General features: G+C 48.5%; 1 pseudogene; it reads left to right on the top strand.

The window, feature by feature from the left end:
• The first annotated feature begins 7,959 nt into the window (after positions 1 to 7,959).
• On the top strand, positions 7,960 to 10,348 carry LOC125412178 (PIH1 domain-containing protein 1 pseudogene; annotated as a pseudogene).
• The last annotated feature ends 6,305 nt before the right edge of the window (positions 10,349 to 16,653 follow it).

The raw sequence follows: 16,653 nt of genomic DNA, 5'->3' as shown, positions 1-16,653 counted from the left end.
TGAGATGTGGGGTGGTACCAGGCATGTAGCAGGACAAAGCTGGCAAATGGGAGAGAGGTGAAAGGGGGTCAGGGATAGGGATCTGGTGTACTGGCCCTGTATTTTGCAGCTCCGAGAAACCCATTTGCTAGTTTAGATCTCAAGATGTCCTTGATACAGACATGTCCTCTGTGAGTAGAGAGGAGTGTGTCTGCCTTACCTCCTCCTTCCCTACCTGGGAGCCTTTTCATTCTTGCCTTCCTAACTACCTTTCCTAGAGCCGTCAGTGCCCTGTGGACTAGCAGGAAAACCAGGCTCCTTGTCTTACTCTGACCTGAAGAGAGCATTCTGCACTGACTGTGAGTGTGGGGTTTTGGTAGATGTTCCTTATCAAGCTCAAGAAACCCATCTATTCCAAGTCGGTGCAGTGTTTTTCCTCATGAAACTAGGGTGGTTTGGTTTGGTTTGGTTTTGGTTTGTTTGCTTTTAGAGACAGGGTTTCTCTATATAGACCTGACTATTCTGGAACTGGCTCTGTAGACCAGACTAGCCTCGAACTCAGAGATCCACCTGCCTTTGCCCTCCCTGCCCTCCCAGTGCTGGGACTGAAGACATTCAGTTTGGAAACTGCTTTTTGTCAAGGGATTTGTTTTGCACCTGCTGGTCATGTAAAGGTTTTTATTTTGGCTGTGGTGTATATTGACTGGTTTTCAGATACTGATCTATCCCTGTATTCTGGAAGAGATTCCACTTGGCGTGAGCATAATCCTTTTTATATAAACCTACCTCTGTTTGCTGCTACCCGTTGAGTTTTCATAGCAGATTCTAGTCTTCGGTTTACTTGCGGTGTCTGTGGGTGGTTTTAGTAGTAGATTGCTACTGGCCAAAAAAGTAAGCTGGGAGTGTTCCTTTTGTATCTTGGCTTGGTTTGGTTTAACTATTTGAGGCAAAGCCTTATGGGCCGTGCTAGTCTAAAACTCATTCTATGACAAGCTCCTACTCAGCCTCCCAATGTGTTAAGATTACGGACATGAGCCACCCACTATGTCTGACCCCTCTTAACAGTTTTGGGAAGAGCTGGTATGAACGCTCTCAGTATCTCACAGACCTACCTTGGTCTTGTCTTACCGGGTGGCTTGTGGTGAGGGAGGTCACGCAAGAGCATGTGCCATGGTGCACTTGTGGCAGTCAGCGGTTGGCTTTCAGAGTCAACTCTCGTCTTCCACAGTGGATTCCAGGGACCAAATTCAGTCCTTCAGGCTCGTGTAGCCTGAAGCTCGTGTAGTCATGACAGACTTTCCTCCTTACTGGAGGTCTGCTCAAATCACCTTTGTTCAGTCAAGTTCCATGCTTTGTGTCTTTCTAGGAATCTGTTCATTTTATTCAAGTCCAGGGGTTTGGGCCTAAGCCTTGTCTTCAGCCAAGATAGGAGAGGCAGAGGAGGAGAAGAAAGCTAGTTCAGGAGTCTGGAGAGTGATTCTGTTCATGGGGTCTTACTATCCTTGACAGGCACTTTTGTGAAACAGAGGCCTGAAGGGGCCAGACATCCTCACAATGAGTATTTGCATCGCATCCTGTAGTGTGTGTGTGTGTGTGTGTGTGTGTGTGTGTGTGTGTGCTATGACCAAATACTAACAGGTAGCAACTTAGGGGCTCACAGTTTGAGGGCAGAACGCATCGTGGCAGCAAAGGCACAGCAGGGGGAGTGTGAAATGGCCGAAATGAATGCTAGGGCTCAGTTTGTGTCCTCCTTTTTATTCAGTCTGGATGGCCACCCCCATAGGATGGTGCCACACACCTTCAGGGTGGATCATGTCCCCTCAGCTAAACCTCTCTGGAAATGCCCTCACAGATGTGTCATGGAGTTTGTTTCCCAGATTTCCTCAAGTTGACAATCAAAATAAACCCTTTTAGGAATGTTGAGGTAAAGGTGAAGTAGGGAAGACAGGGATTACTGTTACTATGAAGGAAAACGGAGGTCCCCCAGGCACGGGATGCAACTGCTGTAACAGAGAGACAAGGCCCCCGGAGGCAGATGGTGCAGTGCCATAAGGGACAGCAAGGTATGCGGTGCTGTCATACAGTGCTGTCCTCTGAGCAAGACAGCTGCCGGGTTTATCAGGTCAGCTGGAAGGAGGAGGGTGTGTGAGGAGGGTCACTGAGCCCTTGCCTGAGAGTCCAGGTGTTCCCTGCTGCACCTTCTAGCCATTTGTGTATAATAATGCTCTAACTGCATATGGCCTATGGAGGTGTTAAAGCTGACAGACCTCCATCCTGCAGCTGTTAGGAAGCCACCTGTGACGAGCAAAGACTTTCTGGTGCAACGTCAGGTGTGGTGTTTCAGACCTTTAATTCCAAAAGTTAGGGGCAAGCCTGGTCTACATAACAGGTTCCAGGACAGCAGGATTTAAAAAAAAAAAAATCTGCTATAGCTGCTTTAGGGTCCCACACTTTTTGGGGGGTGCGGTTGAGACAGGGTTTCTTTGTGTAGCCCTGGCTGTCCTAGAACTCGCTCTATAGACCAGGCTGGCCTCAAACTCACAGAGATCCGTCTGCCTCGATCTCTCAAGTGTTGGGATTAAAGGCGTGTCCACCACTGCCCAGCTGGGTCCCACCCCTTTATAACTAGCACTTCACCCATGTTCTGTAAGTGAGCCCAATAAATTCACTGGTTCCACACAGTGAACTCTGGTTTGTCTTTGGGGCTTTATCCTTATGAGGAAAGGGTTGGTTTTTGTCTCCCCAGAGGAAGAATTCTCACAATCGGTGCAGTTTCAGGAGGGGAGGTGGGACTTAGGGGCTACAGAAGGTACAGTAGACCAAGTCCATTTTAAGATTGGCAAGATTACATCATTGGGATGCCCACTGGCATATTGCAGTAGTAGGAAGGTCTAGTGCTGGATAGGTTGGCAGAGTGCTGGCATCGTACGACTGGGCCAAAAGCTAGCAGGGAGGGCCTTTCTTCTTCCTCCTTTAGCAGCAGGAGAGAAAGCAGGAGGTGTTGGGGCAGGAAGGTTGACTGGAGTGAGCACCAGCTAGTTCTGTACTGGTGGCAGAGCCAAGGCACTATGGGTTAGACAAGAAAAGGCCTGGGACAGTTGTCTCAGCTGCAGAGACAGAACATGATGCCAGCTGCATTCCCTGCTACAAATGGACAGGGGGCTATAACATGGGTGAAGTTTTAGGCAGAGCTACTGAGTTTGACCAGGATAGAACCATCAAAGGATGTGCTGGAGACACTGGTGACACTGGGCCAACAGGCAGATGGAGGGTCCGGCAACACAGGGTGCCCCAGGCTCAAGGAACAGCCTGAGGTCCCTTGAGCTCCAGCAGCCGGCTGCACAGAGGAAGAATGAACTTGAGCCTAGAGAAACACTGGCCGCACTGGGCTGGTGAGAGCCGTGTATTTAAACTGCCTTCTGAAAGACTAGCTGGCAAGATTAGCCCTTGTCTAGATGCTAAGCTTGTTTTCATTTTTAGGGATCGTCCCTCAAAGCCATGGCCCACGCTTCTGCACAGTGCTCACATCTTGTAGGCCCCGACAACATCTAACATGGGAAGGAGAGGCCTCAGCCCCATCGGAAGGCAGGCTCTGTCCCAGCACCTACAACAAACTCCAGGAGGAGTTGAGAGTGGCTTATCAGAGTTGCTAGCAGGCTCTAAGGAGACAAGAGTAACAGCTTCTCTTGGACACCCTTGACTCCTCAGGATACAATGAAAGTGCCAATCAAAGAGTGGGCAGTAGCTACACACACACACACACACACACACACACACAAACCAGCTTGCAACCAGAACAGGAAGCAACTCTGTCCTTCACCCTCTAGTGTCTCCCAGAGGAGGCCAACAGTCTGCCTGGCAAGCCAGGGCCCGCTGACCTGTCTTCTTAAAAATTCTGGTTCAAACTGGTCCTCTACCCCCACTCAGACACACAACAGGTATGACCCCATATGCCGTAAGTCACTACTGTTAGACACAGGCTCATCACAGATGCCCAGGAGAAAGTGATGCAGCGTGGCTCTGAGGCCCACTCCCGATCTGTGGCAGTGGCGAGTATGGCCCAGGTCCACAAAGGGAATATAGCCACAGAAGGCTTGATATGTATGACCTGCTCCAACACAGTATTTACTCCACTCTTCCTGGCCTTTGCATCAGAATTGTGTGCAGACAGCAGAGAAATCAGAAGCATCCTGGCCCTGCATGAATAATGGGAAGATCCCTGACCATACCTCCCTGCATAACAGGAAGCTCTGAAAAAGTTTTAAGACAGCACCACAGAGCCGGGGAGTGGTGCTGCACACCTTTAATCCCAGCACTCAGGAGGCAGAGACAGGCGGATCTCTGTGAGTTCGAGGCCAGGCTCCAGAGCTACACAGAGAAACCCTGTCTCGAAAAACGAACAACAAAAAGCAAGATAGCACCACAGGAAGCTGGGACGAGGCCACCTGGAGGGGCTGTTGCACCTGGGGACACTGAGCAGGTAAGCCTTTGTAACAGTTTTCCCTGTAACCTAGGACAGCTGTCTGCTCCCACCCCGGAGCTGGGAGTCTAAGGTGTTCCTAGGAGTCCTCCCTATATACTCACAGCTCCACCAGCACCCAGTTTGGAGCACAATAGGAGCTCCTGCTAGTAAGAGGCTGTGTGGCCCATTGAGAGCAGGCTCCCCTTCCTGGGCTCATTCCTGTTCAATCTGGACAGAGCTGAGAGGTGAATCAGGAGGGAGGCTGCTCCACACCCCAGTGCAAACTCCTCTGAGGTCTCCAACCAAACCGTTATCCCTTCACGACACTTCTATGTGCAAAACCAGATAGAAGCTGGATGTGGTAGTGCAAACCTGGGATCTCAGTCTTAGGAGGCTGAGGCAGGAGGATGACAAGTTCAAGACTATCCTCTGCTACATAGCCATAAAAAAATTTTTAAAAAAAAATCAGGCAGACACCAGCTAGGACACAGAACTCAGAAATGCTCCCAGTCACCTGTTCTGAGGTCTATTTCCTGTTCACATGTGTTTAGTGGATAGAATTTGATTAGAGGGTGCAGTGAGACTGGCTTAAACTGGCAAGCTAGGTTCAGTGAGAGACTTTGTCTCAAAAACTAAGGTGGAAGGGCTAGAGAGCTGACTCCGGTTAAGAGCTACTACACTGGCTTAGTTTATGTCAACTCGACACAAGCTAGAGTCATCTGAGGCGGGAACCTCACTTGAAAAAATTCCTGTTTTCTCCTGTAAGCCATTTTCTTTATTAGTGATTGATGGGGAGGGCCCAGCCCATTATAGGTGGTGCCATTCCTGGGCTGGTGGGCCTGGGTTCTCCTTAGCAAGCCAGGAGTAGCAAGTCAGTAAGCAGCACCCCTCCATGGCCTCTGTATCAGCTCCTGCCTCCAGGTTCCTGCCCTCTTTGCATTCCTGTCCTGACTTCCTTCAGTGATAAGTAGTGATGTGGAAGCAGAAGCCAAATAAACCCTTACTTCCCCAATGTGCTTTTGGTCAAATCATAGAAACAGTAACCCTAACTAAGACAAGAACAATGGTTTAAGTGACCTGGATTCAATTCCCAGTGCACACATGGTAGCTCGCAACTGGGTCCAGTTCCAGGGGATTCAGTGCTCTCTTCTGGCTTCCACAGGCACCAGGAACACATGTGCACACACATATATAAAAAACACCCATACACCATAAAAAATAGTAAATATTATTAAAAATAAAATGAAGAAGCCGGAAGGTGGTGGCGCATGCCTTTAATCCCAGCACTCAGGAGGCAGAGGCAGGTGGATCTCTGTGAGTTCGAGGCCAGCCTGGTCTACAAGAGCTAGGACAGGCTCTAGAACTACAGTGAAACCCTGTCTCGAAAAACAAAACAAAAAAAGATGAAAAATGACTAAGGAAGACACCCAACATTGACCTCTGGCCTTGTGCTTGTATATATGACATTGACAATGAGATGGTAGCACATTTGTATGTGCTGTTTTGACTTTTTTCTTTTGAGGCAGGGTCTCTATTATGTAGCCGTGGCCAACTTCAAACTCACAGAGATCTACCTGCCTCTGCCTCCCAAGTACTGAAAGGTATACACCAAGCCCTATTTTGAGAGTTGTTTTTGTTTGCTTGCTTATTTATTTTAAACATGAGGCCAGCATAGGCTAGAAAGATGGCTCTAAAAGCACTTAATTGCTCCTGCAGAGGACCCGGGACACTTCCCAGAACCCACATAACAGCTCAAAACTGCCTCTAACTCTAGTTCCAGGAGACAACTCAGTCCCTTGCACATAAATACACTCAGACAGACAGGCAGACACACACACGCATGCACACACACAAAATCTTTAGAAAAACAGGGCTGGCTGGGCAGTGGTGGAGTATACCTTTAATCCTAGGAATCCAGAAGCAGAGACAGGCAGATCTCTATAAATTCAAGGCCAGCCTGCTTTACAGAGTGAGTTCCAGAACAGCCAGGGATACACAGAGAAACCCTGTCTCAGAAAACCAAATGAATAAATGAATGGAAACCAGTGCTGGGGATATGACTTAGTACTGCACACTTGCCTAGCATGTGTAAGGCCTTAAATTTCATCTCTATCATGGCAAAGGGGAGAAAAAGACATTTGAAACAGTGATTTTTAATTTGCTAGTGTAGTGACATGCACGTGTAATCCCAGCATCACTCCTGGGAGGACTGAGGCTGGAGGCTGGAGAGTTTTAGGACAGCCTGTGCCACACAGCATGACCCTGTCTCAAAATGGAGGGCATTCTCTCAGAAGAGGTCTGGGTTTTACCAGATTATCCAAAGGGTACATAGCACAGAAAGGACTAAGTGTGGACACCTGTGTCCAGTAGGAATGTGGAAGGGACAGCAAACAAAAATGGACACCCACACTTCCGGCAGCATTATTCCCTACAGCCAAGAGACAGTACAGTCAGGGGTCCATCAATGGATGAAGAGTAAACATTGGCGTCCAACTGTCCAATGGCCTATTATACAAAGGAATCAGCTTAGTGAAAATCACTTAACTCCTACAGGGAATGAACCACAGGCCCATGCTATAGTTCAGGGGAAGCTCTTCAGCCTGGTGCTAAGTGAAAAAAAAAGCCTGGGTGGAAAATGTGCTTTGACTCAGCAGATCCAGAATAGCTGAAGTGCTACGGCCTGATAGGCATGGATCAGGAACGCCGCGAGCTAGACGGATGTGCAAAACGTGTTAAAAACCACCGAATCACACACTTCAAAAGAGTGAATTGTGTGATTTCACAATTTTGTAAATTTTGTGTATGAGGATGTACATGTACTACGGTGTACATGAAGAGATTAGAGGACAATCTGCAGAAGCCATTTTCCTCCTTCCATCCTGCAGGTCTGCGGATTGAACTCAGGTCACCCACTTAGTGAAAGCGCCTGTGCTCACTGAGCCATCTTGCTCGCCCCATTTCAAAATTCTTTTTAGAAAACAGATATAATTTTACCAAACAGGACTGACCAACAGACCCAACAGACTTGAGGACGATGCCCTCATCATAATGGGACTGTAGACTGTTAGGTTGAGTCCTGAGTGGTGCTCTAACAAATAAATCTTGCCTGGGGAACAGAGTATGGAGCTAGCCACTAGTTAACCATAGAGGCTAGGCAGCGATGGCACACACCTTTAAACCCAGCACTTGGGATCTCACGCCTTTGATCCCAGCATTAGGAGGAGGAAACAGAAGGTGATATGGCTGGGCAGAGAGAGGAGCAAGCCTTTTTTTCCCAGCTTGAGGATTTTGTAGAGGTATGAACTAGTGGTTGGCTGTTCTGCTTCTCAGATCTTTCTGCTTTCACCCCCTAATATCTATCTGACTCCGGGTTTTTATTGTTAAGACCAATTAGAACTCACGCAACAGTACTGTGTGTTAAGAATCAACTGAGGCCCTACAGCAGGCCAGCTTTGTTTATCCAGGAAAAGTTCTCCATGTTTTGGATGCCTAGGAGTTTTTCCCAGGGTCGTGGCTGACTCGAAGCTCTGGCTCCAGAGCTAAGAGACACAGAGTCGATAGGCAGTGAGACTGTGTGGTTTCAGAAGCCGCTGCTGCCACCTTCCAAAGAGCAAGCCCAGATAGCTAGGCCAGAATCTATGCAGATCCAGCCCCAGCCTGGTTTCTGTATAAAGACCAACTCTTCGGAAGGAAAGGTTTTCATCAACATCTGCCACTCTCCTTCATCCCTCCCCCAGGGCGGACATGACTGAAGATAAACTGCTTCAGACCAAGTCAACTTCCAAATCCCCAAGAGCCTGGGAAAGCCAGACAGTGAGCTGAATACAAAAGACCAGGGTTGTCATTGACATTGCCATCAATAGCAACTTCTACCTGAGGATGCAGAACAGCCAATTTTTTCAGGAGCTGATGGTTACCATTGCCAGGGAGGGTTTTGAGGATGAGTGTGGCTTATAGCTAATCCAGACTGGCAGTGGCTTAGGTTGAAGTATTGGCTTTCCTGGGTTCCATCTCACAGCAGACCATCTGCTCCTGGTAGTGCCCTCAGATCCAGGAGCTGCGGACCTTTGGTGTGACCCTCCCTGCAAACCCCATCAAGGCCCAGAGTAGCCTCAACGGAACCTTTGGTTGGTTGGAAGCCCCTGGCCTCTTCTTGGCTGAAGTTGACCACCCCAAGCAGGACAGAGCCCATGGACTGACACTAGAGATAGGAGACTCTCCAGGGGATGGGAATCCCCAGCAATTACATCACCTCCATGCCTCCATAACACCGAGGCAAGCAGGGCTGCTTTCCACCAGAGGAAAAAAGCGACTAATGATGTCTGTGCCCCTCCTGCCAGTGTCTTCTTACCAGAGTCCCCTTGTATTTCCAGATGTGAAGATGCTGGTGTATTCTCTAAAGTTTTTCCAGTTTGAAAAGAAAACAGCTAGAGCTGCTGAGGGGAGAGACGATGCTAGTGCCATGTCTGGGTGGGCAGCAGGCGTGGTGGTCACGTTGGAAGCACTTCTGTGCTAACTAAATCCTGCCCCATAGTAAGACACACAGCTTTGGAGGCGAATTCAAGCTGTTTTGATTGTAGCATGTTTGAAATCAAAGGTTTACAATTTTATGGTGTTCCATCCTGACCCCCAAATGAGGATGACCCCTCAGAATTAGTTCCTAGGGTGACACAATTTTCACTTTATTCACTGTGGGGGAAAGAGATGGAGTTGGTCCCGCTTATAGCCCTGGTATCCTTGACCCAGCATGAGGGGACGACTAAGCAAACACCAGAATGCCATTTCTCAACAGGAAAGGGCCCACTGCACACCCTTTCCTGTTCGTAGAAAACCCATCAGCTGTTCACTCTAAACACAGGTCACTTCTGTACATAATTCCAAAAAAAGAAAAAGAGAAACTAGATTTTAAATAGCCTTAGAGAAGTTAAGGGAATTAGTTCCTCAACACAAATGGTTTAAAAACTCAGTCTTTTTTTTCTCTTTGAGACTGGGTCCCACCATGTATCTCACATTAGCTTTTATCTCCTGTAAATGGAAGTGCTGAGATTACAGACATAAACTCCAAACAGCAGACAAGCTTCCAGAGGTGACATTCAGATGGTGGTTCACAGTGACGGACCTTCCACCTTAGACCACAGCTGAGCTCATCAGTCACCGGTCAGAGAAGGCCCCAGCACTGTAAACTCAAGCCACGACTGGCCACATTTTGGTAATACACCAAGGTTGACCTGATTACAACTCTCTGCTGAGTTCCCTATAGCAGCTACGCAGAACTTGAAAAAAAAAATTCTAGGTGCTAAAACTGGTATCTTCAATAATTAACAGTTAAGGAAGAGGTGCTGAATAGTTTGGTGGCCACTGAAGTGTGGCTGTGGTTATATCGGGGATGATAGGCAAACGTGGCATCATTGGCTATAAAATTTGAAGACCAGTATTTAACATCTGGATTTACTTGGGTTCATATTTGAATGTTCTTCACCACATATGATGAGACTGCTATCCAAATAAAAGAACTATGAATAAAAAACAAAACCCTAAAATTCAGCACGACCCCCACCCCAACTAAACTTGATATATGGACTCTCGTTTGGGTGACTGAGGAATGCTTTGTTGAGGTACTAAAGGTACCCTAAAGAAAGTCAGGCTGGGCACAAGCTGGTCCTGACAGGCTCCGTCCTCAGCTGCAGCCACTAAGAGCCCCTCCTGTGCACATTCACTGTTCCCTTTTAAAGGATGGGCATTGCCTACCTCCCATCTCTCTCTCTCTCTCTCTCTCTCTCTCTCTCTCTCTCTCTCTCTCTCTCTCTCTCTCTCTCTCCTCTTCTGCTGCTCCTGTCCCCAGAGGCTGGTCTCCCATCTCCCCTTCCCCATTTTTCCCATTCTCTTTCCCCCAATAAAAAAAAACCTCTCCACATGAGCTCTTTTGCATGTTGTCTTTCTCCTGCATGCCGTTTTTGAAATTACAACATAACCATGATGTTCTGGGGATGCCCGCTTGTCCTCTGCTTAGATGTCTGCTACACGCTTACTGACTAAAGCTCCTCTGGCCATTAGGCCTCTGAAGAAGACAAGCAAGCCTGCCCAGGCTTTTGTGCAACTGGAGTTATAGTTCCTAAGAGCCTAAGATGGTATAGCCCTATCCCAGCTCTGGGCCTGCTGAGAAGTCCTTGGCTGCCTGCCCTCCTGGAACATATACCAGCCCCCCCACCCCACCCACCCACCCAGCAGGCACTGTGCTGTACAATGGACTGAGTAGCCTGGAGGCTGTCTCCTTACTAGTCAGGATCTGTGGACCACACAGCCCAAAACAAGGACGTAGCTGTGTTTTCACCCATGCTAGCCCAAGATTTCAGCTTTGTGAATGAGAACACTCATCTGGACAGTGGCAAGTAGAAAAACTCCATGTTACCCAGGACCAAGTCTGGGGTCTCCTGAGCCCAGTCAAATGCCTCTGACCACACCACTCGTGAGTGGTCTTCATACATCTCAAGGCCAGCTGCTTCTGGAACATAAGCACTGTTCACCTGTTGTCATCTTTAGACCTTCTGAATTCTGGAGACAGGGTAAATGCTGAAGAACATAATCAAGGCTTGACTTTGTGTGGCCCTGGGGCACTTGTATCTCTGCACACTGGACATGTGTCCACATTTCTTTGAGACCCACATTAAAATTAGGTATGAAGAGGTGGGGCAATGGTTGCATAAGCCTTTAATCTCAATCTCAGCACTCGGAAGACAGGCAGAAAGATCTCTGTGAGTTCGAGGCCAGCCTGGTCTACAGAGCGAGTTCTAGGACAGTCGGGGATACACAGAGAAACCCTGTCTTGAAAAACCAAAGGTGAAATAAAATAGGTGTGAAAGAAGATGGAACTCAGCTCAGCAGAGACCCGGGTCTGAGCAGGTACCCGCCAGCAAACTCCTGTCCATGTAAAGGAGGAAACTGAGGCACAACCTCAAGGTAGTGAGGACAAAGTCCTACACACAGTCCCTTAGTTCCAAAAGACTTCCACAAACTGGGTAAAACCAAATGTCAAAGTCATGCCTGGTGCCCGACAGTGGCACATGCTTTTAATCCTAGCATTTAGGAGGCAGAGACAGATGGATCTCTATAACTTCGAGGTCAGCCTGGAAATAGGTTCTGTGTATTCAAGGATACAGCTCCTATGATCAGGGGGTCTCACCTTGTCTGGATACAGTAAAGTCCATGGGGTAGAGCTGCTCCCAAGGAAAAAACTAGGTGTAATCTGTCTCTGTGTGGCCAATGGTGGGGAGACCTTACACATGGCACCACACTTCTTAACTGGAAAGCCTAACCCCCAAGGGACACAGTAGCATATGGTTTCAGTTTGCAGGGCCAGGGTACCAGGACATATCAGAACAAAGTTGTGCCCTCAAAGTCAAGGGCAGAACAAGGCAAGCCACAGCCCCATGTGTATAAGGGCACCTGGTAGAGATGGCTGCTGTCATCCAGGAGCTGGCTGGTCAGAAGTAAAAATGTAACAAAAAGAACTAAATCCAAGGAGCTGGATGGCCTGCACAAGCCATACACCACACCACTACCACCACCACCACCACCACCACCATCACAGCCTCTCTGGCCTGTGCCTTATGATCTAACCAGAGACCAGCCACTAGGGGCAGAGACGTGAAGAGCCCCCAAAAGTCAGTATGACAACAGGAGTCGGGCCTCTCAGCTGGCAGGGACCTTTGAAATCCAAATGAATCCTCCTTTAGAATGGCACCAGAAGCCTAGAAGCAAGTGGGGCCAGTTTGTAGCCTAACACCCACAGGGTGTATGGGAGCCTCGTCCTCTCTCCAGGGATCTGTGAGGCTCTGACAGCTCCCATGAAAGAGGACGGAAAGGATGGGTGAGAGGATACTTCTGTGCCTGTTCCACTAGACATCCAAGCCTGAGGCACAACTCTTCAGTCCTCAGCATGGCTGCCAGTCACACATCCTCCTGTGGGCACCTCTCTAGGTATCCAAGTATCTCTCAATAGATAGCACAGCATCAACCATCTTGGTCTCTCTGCCAACTCTCCTGGGCGTGGAACCTGACAGGCTGATCTGAATTGACACCATTCTTGTCCCCCGGGAACACTACCAGACTGCAGAGTGCTGGGTCTCTCAGCTTGGTCAGAAAGAATCTAGAAAGAGGGACAGGCAATTAAGGGTTTCTTCCAGGGCACCCCACCCGTGCAAGAAAGGTTGTCTCCTGAGGCACCCTAAGCTAGGCCGCTGCTTCTTGCTAAGCATCACTAAAAGACGTGTACCTTTACATTCTTTCGTCCCTTGGTCCTAGGTTTGGAGTTGGAAGCCGACTTCACTGTAACTTCAGTTCAGTATACTAACACACCCACAGTGCGACCATCATCATCACGCTTCTCTATAACTTCCGTTTCCTAAACTGAAACTGTCCCATGAAACACGCTAGTTCACTTCCTGTCCTGGCTTTGTGAGCTCTGGAAACCTGTGTCTGGCTCCTGTCACTCAACATGATTCCTCCGGATCAATTCCTATTGTAGGAGGGGATTTCCCTCTGGTTAAGGCACAGTAGCGCCCCAAGGGATGGATGGACCACATGCTGCTGACCCAGAATGTCTGCAGACACTGGGTTGTCCCACCTCTGGGTTACATGGCAGTTTCTGCTATGAACACAGGACCTGCTGGAGAGCCTGCTTTCACTTCTTTAGGGTATCTTGGGATTGATGAATCATACACCAGTCTATATTTGGTGTTTTGATAAATAGCTGCTCTTGGAGCTATGCTTGGAAAACATACAGCAGCCAAGGGTGGAGGTGCACCACCCTCTAGGGTAGTCCTATGCTTAGTAGTCCAAGCCTTCTGGTAGTGAAGAGAGTACCCTCAACTATCTTCAAGTTCCCTTCCCTGTCTGCGACCTGTTTCTACTGTCCTTCAGGCCCTTTTCTCTGGCACAGAACTCTATCCCCACAACTTTCCTGTCTATCTCCCTTCCCATTCCCTTCTGCAACTCCCCATGCCAATCCTCGACTCAAGATCTTCACCTTTTACTTCAATGGCTCTCCACCTCCCACTCCCTGCCTTCATCTACCTGCACAGCTCTGCAGCTAGTGGGTACCTCGCAGCTGGACTCCCATGGCAACGTGCTGACAGGAACATGTAGGTACTACAGGCCTTATACAACCAAGCAGGGAACAAGACCCCTCAAAAGGACCAGTCTCAACATCGCCATATTGGGGTCATAGGGTATGTATGGAGGACAGGACATCACAGGGAAAGGTGGCAAGGGTCTAGCAAGGATGGAAAACCAACAGGCCAGCTGACAAAAGACTCTGTGGTTCATGCTCTTCCTCAGGGCAGCATGCATACTTTTCCACCCACCCCTTATTCCTGGTCCACAATCCACACAGTTACACAGAGAAACCTCTATGTCCGGTCGGCTCTTGAGTGCCGTGTCCACTCCTTATTCTGCCCCATGCCATGCATCTCAGACTACGGTTTCTGTACGTACAGAGTCCAAATCCAAATATACCTGGGAGTCTACCCTCTCCACCCCAAGACAAGGTTCCTTTGTGTACCCTTGGTTGTCCTGGAACTTAACTCTGTAGACCAGGCTGACCCAGAACTCAAAGAGATCCACCTGCCTCTGCCCCCTGCCAAGTGCTGTGCCACCATCGCCCAGCTGTACCTGGTGTGTGTGTGTGTGTGTGTGTTTTGCTTTTCAAGACAGGGTTTCTCTGTGTAGCCCTGGCTGTCCTGGAACTAGTTCTTATAGACCAAGCTGGCTTCAAACTCACAGAGATCCACCTGTCTCTGCCTTCCGAGTGCTGGGATTAAAGGCGTGTGCCACCACCGCCTGGAATACCTGTCTTATTAAAAAACCATAGTTAGGAACATACTATTCAGGCAGATCTCTGTGACTCAGAAGTCAGACTGGTGTACAGAGCTAGTTCCAGGACAACCAGGGATGTTACACAGTAAAACCCTGTCTCAGAGGAAAAAAAAAGAGAGAGAGAGAGAGAGAAATATGCCATTAAATACAAGTATTTTACAATGAAACACTGGTTTTTCTAAGCCATCTGATCACAGCAGTGCTTCAAGCCCAGTGTGGAAATTTAGCAAGTAAATTCTGGGCACAGGATCTACTGCTGGTTGAGAGGCCACATGCTTAAAGCTATCTCCACCCATCCCACGAAGTTTGTTTTGTTTTGTTTTTACCTGCCAGGCCTGAACCTGGAATCCTGCATAGGTCCTGCCCTCAAGAAGGTTGTGGGCCATGAACCCAAAGGCCTTCCCTATATCCAGTTCCCCCACTAGAATTTCCTTGTGCACCCCCCCTTAAGTGTCAAATGTGGATCTGCACGGAGACCCATCCTACAAGTTCCCTAAGGGACAAGGCTGTGCAGAAGCTGAAATGACACAATTGCCCTGTGTTCAAAAGAATGAATGTCCTACCTAGGCCAACGGTGCAAATACCATCAGGCCTCTGTCACTAGACCTATGTTCATACCTCATCAGCAAAAGCTACATCTAAGAACCACAAAACCCACCGCAACTGGCTGAAGTCACTTAGCCATCAACAGATGAGACATAAACTGAGCTTAAAGCCAGCTCAAGGCACAGTGTTTTTTCTCTCTGGGTTCCAGCTTTCAATTCAAGTCTACATATAGAATGACAAATTCCATGCTTTGCCAGCCATGCAACACCAGCCCTAAACAATGACTGCTAGACAGTGCTCACCCAACAGGCTCCACAGGAGGCTGTATGTGTATCAAGTAGCAAGAGCACAACAATACCTGTGCACTCCCCAGTGGACAAAGGAGTGAAATTTGGCACTAGAGTAGTGCCCAGGGCAGACTGGGGCCCCAGGGCAGACTGGTTACCAACACTGTGGTTCTTTCCAGAACTGCACAGTGTATTAAAACTATGACCCAGAGCTGGGCAGTTGATTCAGCAAGTAAAATGCTTGCAGGTGAGCTTGACAACCTGAGTCAGACACCTAGAATCCATATTAAAAAGTGAAGAAGAAAATGGACTCCACTAAATATCTTCTGACTTTAATACACGCACTGTGGCTCAAAAAATACTCTGTCACACGCATCATTAACAATTCAAGATTCTTTTTAATGTCAAAAAACTACAACCCCATCGAAACACTGCTGTATGCACACCAGAGGTTGAGATTAAAGAAAGTGCATTATCAACCTCAAGCCTTGGGCTACCAATGAGCCACATAAGGCACACACTAGCAGGGGAAGCCTTCTGTAAGAACAGCCAAGAAGGGAAAATCCACGTTGGTTGAAATACCAGCACTCGGGAGGCAGAGGCAGGTGGATCTGAGTGAGTTCGAGTTCAGCCTGGTCTACAGAGTGAGTTCCAGGACAGCCAAGGCTACACAGAGAAACCCTGTCTCAAAAAAAAAAAAAAAAACCAAAAGAACAGAAAATCCAATCTCTGCAAATGCAGACCTTTTACAGAGCCAGTCTGCGTTGGCTTCTCAAGCTGTCACATGGGCACAGCTGCTCGTCTACTTGGTCACTCTGAGGACACTTGTGTTGTAGGAAACACACACACACAGATCCTGGACAAAAAGCCCAGAGCATCAGGGCCTATCCCCAGGTACAGGACACTTCCATGGCCTCCACAGCCCCTTTATTTATATTTGGATGTGCGGCGACTAGAAGAAACCAGATCTTCTGAAGCTGGGGTCGGAGTCAGACAGGTGGTTGTTGAGCCACCCAATGTGGATGCTGGGAATTAAACTTGAGTCCTCTGCCAGAATAGCAAGTGCTCTTAGGCACTGAGTCACTTCTCCACCCTCCCTCAGAGCTTCTGATCCCTGACTCTTCAACTCACTAGGCAGATAGCCAGATGCCCTGACATGGGACTGACAGCAGCGTAGTCTTTGTTGTGTACCCCTTCCTCTATCACTTTCCTGCTTACTGTTAGCCTCCAGGATCAAAACTCCACTTACCCTCTCCAAACACTGGGGTTACAGGCACGTGCCACCATGCCTAGCTTTTTACATGGTGCCAGGGATTCAAGCTCCAAGTCCTTGTGCTTATACAGAAGCACGTCACCCACCAAGCTGCTTCCCCAGCACCTAGAAACATGTTCTTAGATGGTTCTGCAACAGGGTGAGTGCCAAGGCTATAGCTAACCTTGGAGGTGGAGGTCAGGCAGGTGAGGCTGCTTCATAAAGATGCTTAAACACACTTGAGAGCTTTACAC

Source organism: Myodes glareolus, chromosome 21 (genome assembly GCF_982192425.1).
Source record: "Myodes glareolus chromosome 21, mMyoGla1.1, whole genome shotgun sequence".
Taxonomy (NCBI): domain Eukaryota; kingdom Metazoa; phylum Chordata; class Mammalia; order Rodentia; family Cricetidae; genus Myodes; species Myodes glareolus.
The sequence above is the reverse complement of the archived record's forward strand: the minus strand, read 5'-3'. Positions and strand labels throughout refer to the sequence as shown.